At 42.6% G+C, this 18,939-nt stretch overlaps 1 protein-coding gene across 1 annotated transcript in view; it reads right to left on the bottom strand.

Annotated features, from left to right (window-relative positions):
* LOC141084386 (pyroglutamylated RF-amide peptide receptor-like) overlaps window positions 1–18,939 on the bottom strand; it is a 274,608-nt gene that overhangs the window by 56,562 nt on the left and 199,107 nt on the right. The gene's annotated exons all lie outside the window — the stretch shown is intronic.

The following is an 18,939-nucleotide window of genomic DNA, read 5'->3' as shown; positions in this document are numbered from 1 at the left end:
AGTCGGCGAGCATTGATCGGTGACGCCGTTCACCGATCAACACTCGTGCTCCCTTTTTTTCCTTAGCCCCCTTTGCGCCACCTCCGTACACACATCCCGCAGCCGCAAAACTTGGATAAGTGACACAGTCACTTATCCAAGCTTGTGCCTGCCGTTTTTCATTTTTTTCACCCCCCCTTTGTGCCACCTAACTACAACCCTATCTGATCCCTGCCCAATCTCTCTTCATCCACCCCAATCCCCCCATCCCCCTTCCCCCTATTTTTACCCCCCTCCACCCCACTTTTGCGCCACCTCCGTGCGCAGCCGCCGAGCGTTGATTGGTGACGCAGTTCACCGATCAACACTTGAGCTCGCTTTTTTCCTTAGCCCCCTTTGCGCCACCTCCGTACACACATCCCGCAGCTGCAAAACTTGGATAAGTGACACACGTCATTTATCCAAGCTTGTGCCTGCCGTTTTTCATTTTTTTCACCCCCCTTTGTGCCACCGAACTACAACCCTAACTGATCCCTGCCCAATCTCTCTTCATCCACCCAAATCCCCACATCCCCATTCCCCCTATTTTTACCCCCTCCACCCCACTTTTGCATCACCTCCGTGCGCAGCCGCCGAGCGTTGATCGGTGACGCAGTTCACCGATCAACACTCGTGCTCACTTTTTTTCCTTAGCCCCCTTTGCGCCACCTCCGTAAACACATCCCGCAGCTGCAAAACTTGGATAAGTGACACAGTTCACTTATCAGAGTTTGTGCCTGCCGTTTTCCTTTTTTTTTTCCACCCCCCCCCACTTTGCGCCACCCCGTGCGCACATCCAGCAGCCTAGTTTTGATAAGTGACACTTATCAGCTAGGGCCTGCTGTTTTAGACTTTTTTCCAAAGCTTTTTCTTTACAGAAAGTTTACACCAATCACTCCCCCCCCCACATACACATACAGTTTTCAATAAAGTGTACACCCAAGCACCATATTTAAACAAAAATGTCATCAAATTCATCCCAACAGCGCTATTCAATGGAGGAGGCATATGCTATACAGTACTTGCCTCAGACACTAATAGCGATTTGGATGAGCATCCAACTTTTCTTTATTTTTCGGATTCTTCATCCTCTTCTTCTTCCTCTTCCCCCTCCTCATCTTCCTCCTCGGGTCCTGCGGCATCGCCACGCAGACGCTCCAGGACAGAAGATGAGGCAGCGCCCACCATGCCCGCAGCTGACCCAGTGCTCCCCGTATGGACATCGCCCCCCCGAAAATTACGAGCCACTGATTCCTGATTTTGTGGCAGAATCAGGAATCAAGTTTGACACCACCGGCCTCACAGAAATTGACTTTTTCAAAGTCTTTGTTAACCTCATGGTGGAGCAAACTAATTTGTACGCTCGTCAATTTTTGGAGCAAAACCCGCGTTCAACATTTTCAAACTGGTCTCCTGTAGACGCAGTTGAAATGACGCAGTTTTGGGGCCTGGTCCTCCATATGGGGATACTGGAGAAGCCGGAAATTCGGCAATATTGGAGTGTTGATATTTTATACAACACTCCAGTGTTCCGAATGGTCATGGCCTGGACGCGTTTTGAGGCCATCCACATGCACAGTGTCCCGCACGAGATGACCCCAACTTTGACCATCTTTTCAAAATTCGGCCGGTCATCGAACACTTCAACAAAAAGTTTGCTGAAGTGTACGTGCCCCAAAGGGACATCTGCATGGATGAGTCCTTGGTTCACTTCAAGGGAAGGCTGCGATTCCGTCAATACCTGCCCAGTAAGAGGGCCAGGTACGGAATCAAACTCTATAAGTTGTGTGAGAGTACCTCAGGGTACATCCACAAGTTTAGAGTTTACGAAGGGAAGGACACCCGGATTGAACCCCCTGAGTGTCCTCCTTTCCTGGGAGTGAGTGGGAAAATTGTGTGGGATTTGGTGCACCCACTGCTGGATAAAGGTTATCATCTCTACTCTGATAACTTTTATACCAGCATCCCACTCTACAAATCCCTCTCTGAGCGACGTACTGCAGCCTGCGGTACTGCCGCAAAAATCAGAGAGGCCTCCCGAAGACGCTACTTGGGCAGATGCTCCGAAAAGGTGAGAGCAGAGCCCAATGTAGTGACCACCTGCTGGTGGTCAAGTACAAGGACAAGAGAGATGTCCATCTCTTGACCACCATACACGGTGATGGCAGTACCCTCTGCACTGTACGTGGTACCTCTACACAGGTCCGCAAACTGACATGTGTAGTGGGGTACAACAAAAACATGGGGGGCGTTGATCTCTCCGATCAACTCCTCCAACCGTACAATGCATTGAGGAAGGCCAAGGTGTGGTATAAAAAGCTGGCCGTGCACATCGTCCAAATGGCAATGCTCAACGCATTCCTGCTGTCACAATGTGCATGCCCCAGCGATACGTTGTACCTTGAGTTCCAGGAGGTAATGGTTAAGGCCCTGATGTTTGGCGCTCAGGAAGGAGCGAGCCCCAGTACTTCTGGAACTGAAGGTGCTCGTATTGTCCCAGGTCAGCATTTTCCGGGGGTGGTCCCACCAACCCCAAGAAAAGGTAAGCTGCAAAAAAGGTGTCGAGTGTGTTACAAAAAAGGAATACGCAGGGACACCACTTATCAATGCGACACCTGCCCCAAAAAACCTGGCATGTGTATGAAGGATTGCTTCAAATTGTACCACACCTCCATGCACTACTAATTTACATTAGATTAGTTGGGGGCACATCTAGATTTGTTCTTTGGGGGTCTAGTATCCAAAATGATGTCACATTTGGTTTTTTTTCCTGTTTAGGCACATCAGGGGCTCTGCAAACGGAACATGACGCCAGCAGACCATCAAAGTCTGCATTCCAAAACAACACTACTTCCCTTTCGAGCCCCGACGTGTGTCTAAACAGTTTTTTCCCACATGTGGGGTACCAGAGTACCCAGGACAAATTGGACAACGACTTTTGGGGTCCAATTTCTCCTGTTACTCTTGGGAAAATTAAAAATTGGGGACTAAATGATCATTTATGTGGGAACAAAACAGGATTTTATATTTTCACGCGCGGGCATTATAATCTTTAGTGAAACACTTGGGGGTTCAAAGTGCTCACCACACATCTAGATAAGTTCCTTAGGGGGTCTAGTTTTCAAAATGGGGTCACTTATGGGGGGTTTCTACTGTTTAGGAACATGACGCCCGCAGACCATTCCATCAAAGTCTGCTTTCCAAAACGTCATTACTTCCCTTTCGAGCCCTGACGTGTGCCAAACAGTAGTTTTCTCCCACATGTTGGGTATCAGGGTACTCAGAACAAATTCGACAACAACTTTTGGGGTCCAATTTCTCCTGTTACTCTTGGGAAAATTAAAAATTGGGGACTAAATGATCATTTATGTGGGAACAAAACAGGATTTTATATTTTCACGCCCGGGCATTATAATCTTTAGTGACACACTTGGGGGTTCAAAGTGCTCACCACACATCTAGATAAGTTCCTTAGGGGGTCTAGTTTCCAAAATGGGGTCACTTGTGGGGGGTTCCCACTGTTTAGGCACATCAGACGCTCGTCAAACGCGACATGGCGTCCGATCTCAATTCCAGCCAATTTTAGGTTGAAAAAGTCAAACGGGGCTCCTTCCCTTCTGAGTCCTGCCATGTGCCCAAACAGTGGTTCCCCCCCACATATTGGGTATCAGCATACTCAGGACAAATTTGACAACAACCTTTGGGGTCCAATTTCTCCTGTTACCCTTGGGAAAACAAAATATTGGGGACTAAATGATCATGTTTGTGGAAAAAATATGATTTTTTATTTTCACGCCCGGGCGTTATAAACTTCTGTGAAGCCCTTGGGGGTTCAAAGTGGTCACCACACATCTAGATAAGTTCCTTAGGGGGTCTAGTTTCTAAAATGGGGTCACTTGTGGGGGTTTCCACTGTTTAGGTACATAAGACTCTCGTCAAACGCGACATGGCGTCCGATCTCATTTCCAGCCAATTTTAGGTTGAAAAAGTCAAACGGGGCTCCTTTCCTTCTGAGCCCTGCCATGTGCCCAAACAGTGGTTCCCCCCCACATATTGGGTATCAGCGTACTCAGGACAAATTGGACAACAACTTTTGGGGTCCAATTTCTCCTGTTACCCTTGGGAAAATAAAAAAAATTGTTGCTAAAATATTTTTTTTGTGACTAAAAAGATAAATGATCATTTTTTCCTTCCACATTGCTTCTGCTCCTGTGAAGCACCTGAAGGGTTAATAATCTTCTTGAATGTAGTTTTGAGTAGCTTCAGGGGTGTAGTTTTTAGAATGGTGTCACTTTTGGGTATTTTCTGCCATTTAGACCCCTCAAAGTGACTTCAAATGTGAGGTGGTCCCTACAAAAAAAGGTTTTGTAAGTTTTGTTGTAAAAATTAGAAATCGCTGGTCAACTTTCAAAATTTTCGCCATATTTCTGTTTTTTCGCCGGGCGCAACCAATCAGCGTCAGGTGCAGACCGCTCGTGAATTGCCACGGGATTTGAACCACGCTTTTCTGATTGGTCGCGCCCGATATTGGCGCGGAATTTAACCCTCACTCACAGCGCGACATAGTTCACTCATCTTTACTGAACAAGTTCTGTCAGTCACAGTGTGATGTAGTTCAGTCACGTTTACTGAACAAGTTCTGTCAGTCTCTAGAATACCCGATGCGCTAGAATCGGGCCACTATCTAGTTAATTAATAAATGATTAGTTAATCAGATGCCTCAGACTCCATCCTGACCTGCATTAAGTCAGGCATGAATAGCGCAAGTCTTGATGAACTGGGACCATAGTTGGAAGAAATGGCAGAGGACTATATGAAGACACCTGACAAGTCCAGTGTTGCCTCTGGCCATCTTCTCCATGCATTGCTCTAGTTTATTGATAGGTCTCTCCTTATCTACACACATGGGAGAGACCTGTCATTCAAGTAGAATAGTACAGGGAAAAGTTGGCTGGAGGCAGCACCGGACTAGTGATGCCTACTCCTATAGTCTGCGGCCAGGCTCTGATTCATGCTGCCTGTGGATTGGGTAGCATGAATTGAGTGAGAGTTTTGCTTTAAGAGAGGTGATTATATAAATTCACAATCAAATAAAATGTGAATGTTCTCACTCAGGAAATTAATAATATGGTAATTTATATTTTTTTATATGGTAATTAGAGGGATAAGATAGATTTTCAACACAATTTACATTCGTCCACCTTTCAATAATGAAATGTAGCACAAATTACACATTTATTAGATTGAGACATTGACTATAGTCAGGGATTTTAATAATTTATTAGACTTGAGAATAAAACTGACCTAGAATATATCTGGCACCAGGGTAAACACGACTTTTACATAAATATCACAAGATGATTTGTGGTAATAAGAATATCTATACGTACTAAAATATTGTTATTTTAAAACCTTTTACAAGTTGTTACAACTAGATTTAGCTGGGGAATCAGAATTTTCTTTATTGAGTTCTTCTATGGAAAATCATTTCCCTTTCTGGTAAGCATCAATAAGAGAGAAAAAGGCGATACATCAGGAATAATATGAGCTTATATACTGTTTCGTTGAAATATTTAAAAATAAAAACAAAAATAAGTTAAGAAGTTATATTTCTTTTTAATTGGATCTCTATGTTATAGACAAATGCTAAGGCACCAATATCAACAATAGAAAGGGCTATATAGACTATAGTACGCCAAATAATTTTAAAGAAATTGTAAATGCTTGAAGAATTGAATCAAAATGTAATAACGCCAGAAGTTAATACATCAATACAATATAGTAATATTTCTTTTTCTCAGGGCAATATTCCCAGTAAGTGTGTTAGCATCTTTTTTATAAAAAAAATCATATATCATCAGCTAACGTTTTTATAATAAAAAAATTTTAATATAGGCGATTTGATACCGTACAAATATTGATTAATTTTTAATCTTTTATTCTGAATTGAAAAATTTCAAATATTCATATTCCTTGAAGAAAATTCTAGAATATCTTTGCCATGTGAGTCTCCCCAAATTATGTATTAACTCCTTATTAATCTGAAATGTACAGTTTTATCACCTGTTGCATGTGAGTCTGTGATTAGAGCAGACTCAGGAGGTGAACACTGGCTCCCATTGACCCCCCATAACATAATCCTGGGAAACCGAGGAGTTGTCATAGCATCCTGGGGCCTGATGATGTCCCTCATAGATGGTATTTTAGTCCTCACATGAAGCCGTTTTGACGCTGCGCCGAGCTGTGCCGAACGCAACATGTTGCATTATGTTATGGTTGGCGCAGCGTCAAAACGATGCATGCACAGGCATCTGCATACATTTGCATGACCTGTGTACCCAATGTTAAAGATAGGGTACGCAGGACGCATGCCGACGTAGGCGGAGCTAAAGGAAGAGGTGCGGCAGTGGGTGAGGCTTAACGGAGGAACTACGCACCCTTCAGCAGCTCTGCCGAACGCTAGTGTGAAACTAGCCATAGACACCAAAATAAAAAGTAAAAAAAATAGTGCAAAAAGAATTAAAATAAATAAGAGTTTATATCACCCGTCTTCCCTACTAATAAAAAATAGTAAAAATTAACACATTAGGTACAATCATGTAAAAGTTCAATCTAAAATATAAATTTCTTTAAAGAGAATCTGTCAGTAGGCTGAAGCCAACTAAGCCATCCATCTGGGCATGCATGTCATAGAAAACTGAATAAAATTATACAATGATACCTTGATATCTGCGATCCGATATCTTAATAATTGCACACTCCCTGGGTCACACACTGAAAATACCACTGACAGAAAGTCACAGCGGCATTTAACATGTTAACAGCAATGCATGGAGCTCATCTCCACTTGCTTCTGTTAGAAGTAGATGATGGCTGAATAACACAACCATCATCTGCCAATTTCTGATCCCACATCACAGACAGGGACCCGACAGTAGATGTACTAGTACGTCCAATGTCAGTAAGGGGTTAATCGACATAACAGAGACCTCATTAGTTTAAGATGTACAATTTTAGAACAGGTCCCAGATTCTCAGTCTAACAGGTATTGTAGGCTTGCCCATAGAAAATCTTGTTGAATAAGTTTACTCTTTGCAATCAGTGTATTATTCCCAGAGCATTATATTCCAAAGGAGCAAAGCATAGGCGCCTTAGACTGTCATGTCCCTATACACAAGGAGAGCTGTAAACCCTTAGAACACAGAGGCCTCTCATAAAGCCAATTAAATCTCATGCTTTGCACTGATGAGGGGCAACACTCCAATACACCTTGTCTGCAAATTGACATTCTGGCTTAGCTTTTATGTTAATTCATGTGACAAGGCTCGTTGAAGAGTCGATATTGACTTTAAGGTGTGCTACTTCCAATAGGTGGCACTAGAGTTCAAGTCTTCTTCCTCTCTCAAAAAGCAATTTGCATATATAATTTCCCATAGAGAATTGCGTGTCCTATAATTTTCCTTACTGGCATGTCAGTCTCCACAGGGAGAGATATTACCCTTTAGACCCCTATCAGAGGCATCTTATGCAAGCCAATCAGCTCTCATGCTTTGCACTAATGAGGAGCAACACCCCGAAACATGTGTCTACAAACTGAGATTATGGTTTGGCAAGGCTTGTTAAAGGGCAGGGGCCTAACGACGGCAGTTGCAGAGGTTGTGACTGTAATCAGGTCCAAGCGGGTGGGGGCCTTCTGATGCCAGTTCAAACTTCAGCATGATTGGGGGCGCATGGCAGTGACTTCACGCACTCCCATCGCTTGCACGTTTAAGTCAGCTGCCAGCTTCAGAAGAGGACACCGTGTGGTGATGGAGCAAATGTAAGATGAATAGAATTGTTTATTTTTTTCTATGCATTAAAGAACAGTGGCAGAATAGGGTACATACAGTATATACCAGGAGGAGGGATATACAGTTGTGTGAAAAAGTGTTTGCCCCTTCTTTTGCATGCTTGTCGCACTTAAATGTTTCAAATCACTAAAGGAATTCAAATATTAGACAAAGATAACACACGTTAACACGAAATGCAGTGTTTAAATGAAGGTCTTTATCATTAAGGGAAAAAGAAATTCAAACCTACTGGACCCTGTGTGAAAATATGATTGCCCCTAAACCTAATAACTGGTTGAGCCACTCTAACAGCAACAACTGCAATCAAGCATCTGTGATAACTGGCAATGAGTCTTTTGCAATGCTCTGGAGGAATTTTGGCCCACTCATCTTTGCAGAATTGTTGTAATTCAGCCACACTGAAGGATTTCCAAGCATGAACCGATTTTTTAAGGTCATGCTACAGCATCTCAATCGGCTTAAGGTCAGGACTTTGACTAGGCCACTCCAAAGTCTTAATTTTGTTTTTCTTAAGCCATTCAGATGTGGACTTGCTGGGGTGTTTTGGATCATTGTCCTGCAGCAAAAATCAAGTGCACTTTAGCTTGAGGTCACGATCAGATGGTCAGAATTTCTCCTTCAGGAAGTTTTGGTAGACAGCAGAATTAATGGTTCCATTTACCACAGTAAGTCTTCCAGGTCCTGAAGAAGCAAAAGAGCCCCAGACCATCATACTACCACCACCATATTTTCCTGTTGGTATGATGTTCCTTTTCTGAAATGCTGATTACTTCTACACCAGATGTAATGGGACATACACCTTTCAAAAAGTTCAACTTTTGTCTCATCCACAAATCCACATTCCACAAATATTCTCCCAAAAGTCTTTATTATTTATCATTAATATGTTTTCTGGCAAAACTGAGATGAGCCTTTTTGTTGTTATTGCTTAACAGTGGTTTTCGTCTTGGAACTCTGCCATGTAGGCCATTTTTGCTCAGTCTCTTCCTTATGGTGGGGGTCATGAACACTGACATTAACTGAGGCAAGTGAGGCCTGCAGTTCTTTGGATGCTTTTGTGGGGTCTTTTGTTACCTCTTGCATGACATTGCGACTCCTCCACGGTCTTTATCTCAATGTTGTTGATTGCCGTGATTTTAATAAAATAGTGGTGCTTCTTATAATCCATACATCTTATTGCTTACTGGGGTGATGGCTTCGGTGAAGCTCGGTTCCAGGGGCTGCTCCGATGTGTGGAGCGCCGCTGCTGGTGTACAGTTCTGCTTTAAGGGGTCTCCGCTACTGCTGCAGGGGTCTCTGGTACCTCTGCAGCGCTTTCAACTGCCGCCCAGGGGTCTCCACTGCTGCTGCAGGGGTCTTCGTGCCGCTGCAGGGGTCTCCGTTGCTACGGGGGGGTTTGCCGACATTTTGTGAAAGGCGAGGCCCCCCGCAGTTGCATGGTTTCCTGTGCGGTGGACTCCAGGAAAATAGCCGTCGTTGAGCGGAAATTATGGAGATCTCGGCACCAAGATCTCAGGAGATGAGATTTCAGCGCTGAGACCAAGCAGTGCATAGAGTCAGAAGACAATTAGGTGACCACACCAGCTTGGAAAGAGGAAGCGTGAGTATTTGATTATTTATTTTTTCATGCATGTAGCAATATATGGGGCTATTACACTGTATGGAGCAATACATGGGGCTATTTTACAGTATTTACCTTTATAGCGCCAGGGCCGGCTCCAGGTTTTCATGGGCACTGGGCTAAAAAGTCTCAATGGACCCCTTTAACACATATTGATTCATGATGCACAGTTACGAAATATAGGTATAGTACATTGCCAAAGATTTCACTTAATTTTTACATTACATGCTTGTTATCAGAATGTGATGACAGGTCCCAAACTCCTCTATGGATCCCCACTTCCGCTGTGGGTCATAAGTAAAGGCCTCTCTTCGAGATGCCAACTCTTGGTACCTTGTGGGCCTCACAACAAGTCCGTGGCCCTGGTCCTGACTCACCTCCTCCTCTCTTCTGACCAGCCCAGGCCCCACAGGTCGCTCACTAGTCACTGGATCCAAGCTCTTCCATCCTCTCTTCTTGTGCGCCCATGATGAACTGGTCCATCTTGACATTTCTTGTCACTCAACACAATTTTGTTGTTGTCGGTGTTCAGCGTCATCTTTGTTTTCACTGGATCCTTCCCCTCATCTGTCAAGTTTTCTTGACGCAGGGATTGATCTTGCTGAATATTCCAAATGTAAAGTGCTGCAGAGTGGTAGTCATTACCGAGCTCCTGTCCGATTTTGCTCTGGCACTTCACAAACAGTGTCACAGTCCCAATGTGCTAAAGAGTGTGACGTCATGCATAGCACTCACTTGTAGGCTTCAGGCCTCCACTGCCTCCAGGCATCCTTCTTCAGGAGCACCAAATTCAAGGGACATCAAGTTCTTTACAACAGACAAATGTTTACTAGTCCGTTCAAGTTCATTAAGTGGTGACATGTGGGATAGGACACAGCAATTCATGTTTTCTTCCTCCTTATTACAACTGCTCTTCAATCCTGTCACTGACTCTGTCAGCCTCAGGGATTTCACGATCACCTCGGCAGTGCACCAGGGAGCGGTCATCACCTTCTGTTAATACTGGTCCCTGTCCATCTTCCACTGTACGCCAGTGGACACAATGTGTCTGACAACCCCTATGCCAGATTTTGGGCTCTGGACGTGGTAGGAGCGACCTCACAGGATCCCAGTAATGCCTCCCAATGCCTGGAACAAGCGACCCATAAGGCCCCTTACAATCCACCACACCTGATCTTGACCTTTACTTTACACTTCACTAACTCCTTTTAACTCTTGCACTACTTGGAAGTGCCCCTTTTTTATTAACACTTGTTCTTCCCATCCACTGGGCTAGTTTTATCATTAACTACTTCCTATAATTTCCTATCCTGTGGACTGAACATATTATCCTTATCCTATCACTGCTGCTAAACCACTTACTATGTAAACAGTACTTATTCTATACTAAAGCTAATTCTACTCCTATGCTACTCACATTATACATTAACACTTTACATGACTTATATACTGTACATTACCAAACTACATTGCATAAGACACACATCACTATTTGATATTAAATGGCATGATGCTACACACAGTTGTTGTCTTCAGGGGGAGGAACAGGGTAAGACAGTCCACTTCCCTACACTATTTATGGTGCCAAACCAACACAGCTCAACACCTCAAGAACACCAAGAACAGTTTTTTGGCAGCAGGGATACAGAAAATGGAATCAAGGGGAAGATGGATGGTTCAAAATACAGGAATATTCATGTGCTAAACCTGTTTTAGTCTGTCAGTGATTTGAGACTGGGAGGGAGGTTCACCTTCCAACCAGACAATGAACCAAAGCATACTGCTAAAGCAACACTCAAGTGGTTTAAGGAGAAACGTGTAAATGTTTTGGAGTGGCCTAGTCAAAGCCCAGACATCAATCCAACTGAGAATCTGTGGTCAGACTTGAAGATTGCTGTAAACCAGAGGAAACCATCTAACTTGAAGGAGCTGAAGCAGTTTTGCCTTGAGGAATAGGCAAAAATCCAAGTGGGAAAATGTGGAAAGCTTATAGAGACTTATCCAAAGCGACTTGCATCTGTAATTGCCACAAAAGGAGACTTTACAAAGGACTGACTTAAGGAGACTGAAGATTTCAATCATTTTGTCCTACTTTTATTTGCTTCACAATAAAAAGAAAATCAAATGTTCACAGTTGTAGGCATGTTCTCTACATTAACCAAAGCAAACCCTAAAAAAAGTGAATTTCCAGGTTGTGAGGTAGCAAGGCACAAAAATGCCAAGGAGGGGTGTGAGTGAATACTTTCGCAAGCCACTGCATATCATGCTGCTCTCAGATGGGCTAGCAAACCCTGATGACAGATTCCCTATAATTTTTGTTTGTTTGTTTTAAACAATTTGTATATTCTAGAAGAAGGAAACAAATCGATTCTGAAGCGCGCTTCATTATAATAATAAAATCCATCATCTACCATTAATTACAATGGCTATATGACACATTGACAGTATTCATGCTGATTCCTGCATTTTTGCTGATGAATACTCAGCCCTCACTTGTGATAGATTCTCACTGGGTTTGTCCTGGACCACAAGTTGAGCAGCAGCCAGTGTGATTCCCAGAAACCTTGTTTCTACTTTCATCAGTGATGTGGCTATTTCTGTTTTTTTTTCTACTAGAGTTCATTTTAATAGATATTGTCACCATGGAGTATCTTTTTTAACCCCTTTACCCCTAAGGGTTAAGCTGACCAGCGATTTCTCATTTTTACAAAACCATTTGTTTTTAGGGACCACATCACGTTTGAAGTCACTTTGAGGAGTTTATATGATAGAAAATACCCCAAATTGACACCACTCTAAAAACTGCACCACTCAAGGTGCTCAAAACCACATTCAAGAAGTTTATTAACCCTTAAGGAGCTTCACAGGAATTTTTGGAATGTTTGAAAAAAAATGAACATTTAACTTTATTTCACAAAAAAATTACTTCAAGTCCAATTTTTTTTTATTTTTTCCAAGGGTAACAGGAGAAATTGGACCCCAAAAGTAACTGTGCAATTTGTTCTGAGTACGCTGATATCCGATATGTGGGGGTAAATCACTGTTTGGGCGTATGGCAGAGCTCGGAAGAGAAGGTGCGCTGTTTGACTTTTTCAGCACAAAATTGGCTGGAATTGAGATTGGACGCCATGTTACCTTTGGAGAGCCCCTGATGTGCCTAAACAGCGGAAACCCCCCGCAAGTGACCCCATTTTGGAAACTAGACCCCCAAAGGAACTTATATAGATGTGTGTTGAGAACTTTGAACCCCCAAGTGCTTCACAGAAGTTTATAATGTAGAGCCATAAAATAAAAAAAATCATATTTTTTCCAAAAAAATGATGTTTTCGCCCACAATTTTTTATTTTCCCCAGGGTAAGAGAAGAAATTGGACCCCAAGAGTTATTGTCCAATTTGTCTTGAGTATGCTGATGTCCCATATGTGGGGGTAAACCACTGTTTTGGTGCTTGGTAGCGCTCGGAAGGGAAGGAGCACCATTTGACTTTTCAACGCAGAATTGGCTGGAATTGAGATCTGATGCCATGTCGCGTTTGGAGAGTCCCTGATGTGCCTGAACAGTGGAAACCCCCCAATTCTAGCTTCAACCCTAACCCCAACACACCCCTAACCCTAATCCCAACCCTAACCCTAGCCCTAACCCTAATGGGAAAATGGAAATAAATACATTTTTTAATTTTATTATTTCTCCCTAACTAAGGGGGTGATAAAGGGGGGTTTGATTTACTATATATGCCGGGTTTTATGTTTGGCAGCTGTCACACACTAAAAGACGCTTTTTATTTCAAAAAATAGTTTTTGCATCAACACATTTTGAGCTATAATTTTTCCATATTTTGATCCACAGAGTCATGTGAGGTCTTATTTTTTGCGGGACAAGTTGATGTTTTTATTGGTACCATTTTCGGGCACATGGCATTTTTTGATCGCTTTTTAATACAATTTTTGGGAGGCAGAATGAACAAAAAACAGCAATTCATGGGGTTCACTAAAGGGGTAAACGAGCGGGACAGTTTTATAGGGCGGGTAGTTACTGATGTGGCAATAATAAATTTGTGTACTTTTATTTTATTTTTTTTTACATAAAGAAATGTATTTATTCGGGAATATTTTTTTTTCTTTATTTAGGATTTTTAAAAAAATATTTTTACACATGTATTTTTTTTTTCACTTTTTTACACTGTCCCTGGGTGGGACGTCACTATATAGTGTCAGATCGCTGATCTGACACATTGCACTGCACTATGTCAGATCAGCGATATGACAGGCAGTGCAGGAGGCTTCTCAGCGCCTTCTCTAAGCAGGCACTGAGAAGCCACCTCCCTGCAGGAACCGGAAGGACCCCGTGGCCATCTTGGATCCGGGGTCCTGCAGGAAAGAGACCCTCAGAATAACGCGATGACATTGCGTTGTTCTGAGGGTCTCAGGGAAGCACACAGGGAGCCCCATGCTTCCCTATGCCACCGAAACAATGCGAAATGACCGCTTCTGGAACATAGTGCCGGGTGTCAGCTGTGATAATCAGCTGACACCCGGCCGCGATCAGCTGCACTCCTCCCGTGAGCGCAGCTAATTACGATGACGTACTATTCCGTCCACGGTCATACGGGCCCGGGTCACCTGGACGGGCGAGTACGTCATATGTCATAAAGGGGATAAAAATGTTGACAATAGGAAAAATAAAAAAGTTATGTCTCTGATTGAACAGTATGAAAAAAACAAAAGCACAAAAACTAAAAGCGTCTTGAAAGGGTTAAGCAGAGAGCCAATGGATGTCCTCAATTACTACTGAAGGACTTTGTGGTGCTTTGTCTGTATCAGTCCATAATAAATCTCCCAGATTGAATGGACATTCAATTAAATTTTATTTGCAACCCTAAAATCTTGTTAAAAGAATTATAGAATGTTTTACGGTATTATAAATCGAGGTTAATGTTACCAGACTAAAGCAGAAAAGCTGAAAGTATTGATATTAAAACCAGGGTAGGATGCAACAAACGTGCAATCATACAAACCATTGTCAATGATAAATATAGACATAAAGATATTGTCTTAATTATCCAGAATAAGACTTTTGAAAGTCATTGTTATTTTTATATAAGAGCGATCAAACAGGTTTTATAGCCACTAAATCAATATCAATCAATATTGAACTTGAAGCTGTACCCAGATAATTTTGGAAAATGAGTTGTGGCGACTTAAGGTTTAGTCAAGCTAAATTGATACTGGAAAGTGTGAATTTTTATGTGTCTATTAAAAACTACAAAGCTTGGTGATTAATTTGTATGTAGGGTAAAGCTGTTAAAGGAAGATCCAACAGCACAAATATGCAGTTATGGCCGAAAATGTTGTCACCTTTGAAATTGTTCCAGAAAATGAAGTATTTCTCCCAGAAAATTATTGCAATTACACGTTTTGTTATACACATGTTTATTTCCTTTTTGTGTATTGGAACAACACAAAAAAACAGAGAAAAAATGGCAAATTGGAGCACGGTGGCTCAGTGGTTAGCACTGCAACATTGCTGCGCTGAGGTCCTGGGTTCAAATCCCACCAAGGAAAACATCTGAGAGGAGTTTGTATGTTCTCCCCGTGTTTGTATTGATTTCCTCTGGGTACTCCGTTTCCTCCCACACCCCAAAGGCATACTGATAGGGAAGCTAGATTGTGAGCTTCAATGGGGACAGTGCCGGTAATGTCTGTAAAGCGCTGTGGAATTAATGGCGCTATATAAGTGAGTAAAATAAAAATAAAAACTTTCACACATAACTCCAGAAATGCGCAGAACAAAATTGTTAGCACCTTTCCAAAATTGTGAGAAAACAAGTTTATTTCAAGCATTTCATGCTCATTCAAACTCACCTGTGGCAAGTAACAGGTGTGGGCAATGTGAATATTACACCTGAAACCAGATAAAAAGGGAAGAAGTTGACTCAATCTTTGTGTGAGGGAGGGCCAGGGCCGTAGCCGTGGCTGAGAGTATGTGCTTCACCACGCCCTGGTCTCCCATCACATGAATACAATGTCCCCTCTGCATCATACCTTCTGCACCGTCTGGGTCCCATTAGGCTGGCTGAAGTTCCACTGCTGCCGTCGTTGCACATAAAGAGACAGAGTCCATTTCAAACTTAAAACGTAACACTTTACTTTCTTGTTTTAGCAGCACATCCTTTTCAGATACAGCATCAGCATAGAGTTCCGTACAGCCCATATTCTCCACTTTCCCTGCACTTCCATCTACGTCATTCAGTACATTACGAATTTGTACCATCGCTTGTGGTAACACAGCATCCTCCCTGTTCAGACTCTCTGCGCTTGGGGGTTCCTTAAGTCGTTTCGGCCCAGATCTGAGGGCATCAGCCCATGCGATGTACTGCCATATGATGAGCTAGATAGATATATCTAGAGATTAATAGATAGATAGATATATCTAGAGATAGATAGATAGATAGATCGATCTAGTGATAGATATATCAATAGATAGATAGGTAGATAGATATATGTATAGATAGATAGATTTATCTATGGATAGATAGATAAATAGATAGATAGATAGATAGATAATACCAAGCCCAATGTTTAGTAATGAACATAATAAAATGGTACATAAACAGTTAAATAAAGACACCCACAAAATCTACATTAGGCCGGAGTCACACTTGCTGCATAGAAATACATGCAGCCACACACTCCGGTCCGGTATTGAGGCGGTATTGAGGTCCGAGACGCATGCGTGTTCCTTGCAAATGTGACCCTGGCCTTAAATGCAATATCTGTTTAATTAAAAAAAATGGAAAAAAGTTGTGTGGGCTCCCGCGCAATTTTCAAAATCAGAAAAGGGAAAGCCATCAACTCTGGGCCGATGTTTATAGCCTGGGAAGGGGGTAATACCCATGGATCTTCCCAGGCTATTATTATCAGCTCACAGCTGTATACTTAGCCTTTATTGGCTGTTAAAATAGGGAAGCCCCCAAAAAATGATGTGGGGTCCCCCTATAATTAATAACCAGAAAAGGCTATGCAAACAGCTGCGGGCTGATATTCATAGCCTAGGAAGGTGCCATAGATATTGTCCCCCGGCTACAAACACCAGCTCTCATCCACCCCAGAAAAGGTGCATCTCTAAGATGCGCCGATTCTGGCACTTAGCCTCTCTTTTCCCACTTGCCCTGTAGTGGTAGCAAGTGGGGTATTAGTTGTGAGGTTGATGTCACCTTTGTATTGTCTGGTGACATCAAGCCCATGGCTTAGTAATGGAAAGGTGTCAATAAGACACCTATCCATTACTAATCCTATAGTTGTTACACGGTAAATAAAGACACAGCCAGAAAAAGTATTTTAATGAAATAAAATACAACACAGTTTCCTATATTTATTATACACCTAATCCATGCGAAGCCCTCGTTCTCCTGCAAAAAATAAAATAATAAACCAACACAAATACTCCCTGTTCCGATGTAATACATTTAATAATGAGTTTCCCACAGCGATCTCCCGTGTAGAACAGTGACATCGGTAAATGTGACCACTCCACAGGGGCCTCCGATGATACAATGACTGGAGATAATACTCTCGCAATGTAGTTAATCGGAGTTCGTGCTCTCACTTTACGGCACTACTGCTGAGTGAGAATTATCTCACACAGCGTTGCTGGTGACAGCATGAACTCAGGTGACCTCTGTCCTGGAGGCGGAGGGATACACTGCGGAGGATTATTTCTGGTCAGTGCATCGCCGAGGCCCTGTAGAACAGTGACATCTCCCGATGTCACTGCTCTACATGGGAGATCGTCGAGCGACACTTATTATTAAATGGACTAAGGTGGAAAGGTAAGTATAGGTTGGTTTATTTTTTTTTTGTTACAGGAGAACAAGGGCGTCGGGGACTGGGTGTTTGGTGAGTATGTACTGTATGTTGTATGTTTTTTTTTTATTACAATTGAACACAGGTATCGTCTGATGGGACTACTACTGTCCCATCATTGGCTAATGCTGTCACTGTTTATATGTGACAGCACACATAGCCGGATGAGAGCAGTGGTCCCATCAGACGATGCCTCGCTACACAGACCCGCACACACACACAGCCATACACACAGCCGCGCACACACCCGCACACACCTGCAGACCCGCACACACACACACAGACCCGCACACACACAGAGACACACACAGACCTGCACATTAACACACATACACAAAGACACCCGCAGACAGACATGTACATATTCTGCACTCACATATAGCCTCCACCCACACACACATTCTCCACCCACACATTCTTCTTCCCGCCTTTCTGCAGCGTTTTTGGCACGCAACTCTGCAGGAAAACCACAAACCTTTTTACACCTGCAGATTTGACTGACTCAGTCAATGGGTGCAGAAACGCTGTAGATCTGCAAAAAGAATTGACATGCTGCGGAAAATAAAACGTGCGAATCTGTGTGGATTTTTCTGCAGCATGTGCACACCAATTCTGTAATTCCATTGATTAGCATTGGTTGTGCGCTACATTGCGGATTTGGTGCAATTCCGCGTGTCCAAAAACGCTGCAGATCTGCAACGTGTGCACATAGCCTTATCGGATGATCATAAATACGATGATTCGAGAATGATCTTAGGTATAATGGTCCTGTATGGGTTCTGTATAGTAATCTATATGATCAGCAGCAGCTTATTTTCTGTTTACAAGGGGAGACGTTTGTTGTCACCAATGATTTAATGGCCAGTATTAACAATGCAATCAGCTGGCAAACTAGCATTTTGCTCATTATTTGTCATGGTAACATTGGCCAATGATTGGAGAAGAGCATTCTCATGGATTGTAAGCTTGTGAGCAGGGCCTGTATGAATTATTGAATAATGTATTGCTATGTAACGCCTTATATAGTTTGTATATGTGTTCCGTGATTTGGAAAGTGCTGACGCTATGGAAATAAAATTATTATTTTCCACATAAATGTGTTTTCACCATTTATTGGATTGCGTATAAGAGTCTTAACTATATCTTTTTGAATTAATAGTAGAACCTTTGGTTACTGTGATTAGATGAGACTGCAAAATTTTCAGGTACATATATTGTCAATTGGAAGTGAGAATATCAGTGTATATTGAGGACACTCGTATACTTGAGTTGGTAAGCTTCTGTTGGTAATACTATCAAGGTACCTAAAGGGTAGAGAAAATAAGACGGATTTCAGCTTTATTAGAAAAAGTTCATTACTCATCCACTGGACCAAGCATGTCCTTTATCTTTGGATATGTTGCAGCTTGTAGTGAAATATGTATTTGTATGGATGTATGACCAGCAGTAACTAAGCATCTGCTCCAGGCTGCAGGTCTCATAAAGGTGATAGCATATGTTTCCAGGCTGCAGCTCTTCACAAAGGTCATGACCTATGTTATCTTGAGAAAAAAACAGTTTTCCTGGTCTCGACCCCAGGGGGCCTTCCT

Source organism: Dendrobates tinctorius, unplaced genomic scaffold, assembly GCF_039654945.1.
Source record: "Dendrobates tinctorius isolate UK_male_01 unplaced genomic scaffold, ASM3965494v1 ptg000022l, whole genome shotgun sequence".
Taxonomy (NCBI): domain Eukaryota; kingdom Metazoa; phylum Chordata; class Amphibia; order Anura; family Dendrobatidae; genus Dendrobates; species Dendrobates tinctorius.
Note: the sequence above shows the minus strand (reverse complement) of the source record. Positions and strands in the feature narration are given on the sequence as shown.